We start from the raw sequence: 3,269 nt of genomic DNA, 5'->3' as shown, positions 1-3,269 counted from the left end.
TAATGACTTTATAGGATTAGTAAGAAAAATATTTCACCAAGCGAGCAAGTTTTGCTTATTATTTCCGGGAGTCTCAAATTGACAGGAATCAGTATTTTTCACCATGTTTTCTGGAGATCGGGGAGCGGGAAAACTTTGGCTCTTCTAAATATGGGCATCTATGCCAATATAAGGCAATTCATACGAAGGACACTCCGTGGGGAATATGTTTGATATGGGTTGTGAAACAATGTCTCTCTCAAGAGATATGAATGATTTTGCTTTTAAACACGTTTTTCCTTATATACTTTAAATGGCAAGTGTTTGTACACTCATTGCTATGGCCACGCATTGAATTTGGCGGTCGGCGATGCTGCAAAATCTGTAAAATGCATCAAAGACTCACTTGAGACAGTCGAAAGATCGGAGCGATGGTGCTTTCGATCTTTTCTGGTCTTGCCTACTCCAACGAAAAAATGCAGAATTTTCGAGTATCGAGGACCCAACCCTTCCCAGACAGAGACGAGTACCAGCAAGGCAACAGATTGGTAGACAAGGAACCAACTATTACCCAGCTTCCGCAAAGGACCACTACAGGCAGATATATTTTTCCACCATTGACGTGGCCACAGAATGCATAAACCTCGAGGTTCAATCAGACTGATTTTCAAATCTATGTGAATATCCAAGAGGTACTTTTAAAATATGTGAAAAGAGGAAGTTATGGCGAGGAGCTAGCTCAAGTGGTGTCCATGTATGGTGACTCAGATGTTGACTCGTATAAACTGGAGAGTCAGCTTTCCCTCATGCCGCAAACTACAGAGTCGATGGAATTTGACAAATCTAGATTTGATATTCATGATCTGCTAGCACTCCTAGAAAATTTCGGCGAAGAGCGGAAGTTCTTGTTATCTGAGATCTGCACACTTGGAAATATTATACTTGTTATGCCGGCGACGAATGCCGTGAGCGAGCGATCATTTTCGGCGCTCAAAAGAATCAAGACCTATCTCAGTTCTACAAACGTGCGAATCCAGACTAAATCACCTAATGATGCTTCATGTACACACGGACATGACAGACAGGATTGACCAGTCAAAGAAGAAATAATATGGCTTTACCGATATCGATTCTTCTTCTTGGTCTCGTGTCAAGAATGTACAACACTCAAGGTAACCACGCCAAACCTTTTCTAGACGAAAAATAAGACAAATCCTTTAGAAAATTACCAAATAATCGATAATTAGATAAGGACTAAAACGGTGACTATAGGCTTTTCAATGTAAAGTGAATGTTTTGCCCTGAACGTCTTGCTTTTTAAGTTCCCAGGATGCACTTAGAAGAGTTGTTTATTATCGAAATCACCACTAGGGAAACATAGCAATGCGTAAACAAGGAACTTTATGACAAGTTGGATGATTTTTAGGAGGTGAAGGAGTTTCCGTGATCCGTGATCGGAACTCAATTTGCTCGTGACCCGTGATTTAGCACACTTCTTTTGCGTGAATCGTGATTTCAAACCTCGAAATTGGTGCAACGTGACGACCGATCTATTATCATACAAAATATGACCCTTTTGCGCCATTTTGTGATTGCATTGCATTGTCTGTGTGATTAGTTTCTATCGCTATTTGTTGATAGTGAGTTTTTGCCCCCTATAATTTCGAGGCGATTTTCCATGATTCGTGAAAACACCTTTATCTAACTCAGTTATCCACGAAAGTGCGAAAACTTGGTTCGTGATTTGTGATTGCTACCCCCCTGTTTCTACAATTGATTAATTATTGATAAAAGCCACATATGCAATTATTGTTTAGCAACACAAGTTTTCTTAGTGTATCAATATTGAAGTCAGCGTTAAGCTATAACAGATAAGTCAAAGAAGAAATGATATGACTTTACCAATATCGATTCTTCTTCTTGGTCTCGTGGCAAGAATTTGCAACACTCAAGGTAATATTTTCGGCAAACCTTTTCTAGACAAAAAACGAGGAAACGAATTCTTTAGAAAGTTAACAAATTATCGATAATTAGATAAGGACTAAAATGGTGACTATAGGCTTTTCAATGTAAAGTGAATGTTCTGCCCTTAACGTCTTGCTTTTTAAGTTCCAAGATTGCACTAGAAGAGTGGTTTATTATCAAAATCATCACTAGGGAAACATAGCAATGCGTAAACAAGGAACTTTATGACAAATTTTTGCCAAACCTTTTCTAGACGAAAAAAACAAGGAAACGAATCCTTTAGAAATCCTTCTGTCATCAGATTTTCAATAACTAGTGATGGTGACTTTAGCTTTTCAATGTAAAGGGAACGTTCTGCTCTGTATGTTTTACTTTGTAAATTCCCAGAGGGCACTAGAAAAGTATGCGTAGCTATTAAAAATACTGCAAGAGAAGCACAGCTACCCGAAAAAGAACTTGTCCTCGCCATGGGAGTTACGGCAATCTGAAACTTTTAATTAGTTTCTCGACACAATATTCGAAAAAAGAGTGGCTTTCTTAGAAATTGCTTTCATTTTCAATCGCATTTGAGAGTTTTCTCTTTTCAATATTATAAGATTTTTCGGAGGCTTAACATAGCAGCATAACATTGATTTTGCTCTTATTAATGTTTATAAGACTTACTCAGCACAGTGAACACATAATTAATGTAACTCTTTTGAAGTCAGAAGAAAAAAGAAAGAAAAAAGGAATCCGAAAGACATGACGTTCAGCTAAATACCGTTATAGGTCTCTGTGTTCTATTTTTTTTTAACTAGAAAAGGGGAGCGTAAGAGATAGATGGTTTATTTCAATTCTCCTTTTCCCTGCTTTTTTTTTTTTTTTTTTTGATCTAGAAGTTTGGGGCCCTTCAAAAGTATCAGATGCGTGATCCGTGATCGGACCCCAATTTGCTTGTGACACGTGATTGAGCACACTTCTTTTGCGTGAATCGTGATTTCAAACCTCGAAATTGGTGCAACGTGACGACCGATCTATTATCATACAAAATATGACCCTTTTGCGCCATTTTGTGATTTCATTGCATTGTCTGTGTAATTAGTTTCTATCGCTATTTGTTGATATTTGAATTTTTTCCCCTATCATTTCGCAGCGATTTTCAACTCATTATTTCCGTGATTCGTGAAAACACCTTTATCTAACTCAGTGATCCAAGAAAGTGCGAAAACTTGGTTCGTGATTCGTGATTGCTACCCCCCTGTTTGAACAACTGATTAATTATTGATAAAAGCTTTTTATACAATTATTGTTGAGTAAAACAAGTTTGCTTAGTGTATCCATATTGA

Source organism: Nematostella vectensis, chromosome 8, assembly GCF_932526225.1.
Source record: "Nematostella vectensis chromosome 8, jaNemVect1.1, whole genome shotgun sequence".
In the NCBI taxonomy this organism is placed as follows: domain Eukaryota; kingdom Metazoa; phylum Cnidaria; class Anthozoa; order Actiniaria; family Edwardsiidae; genus Nematostella; species Nematostella vectensis.
Note: the sequence above shows the minus strand (reverse complement) of the source record.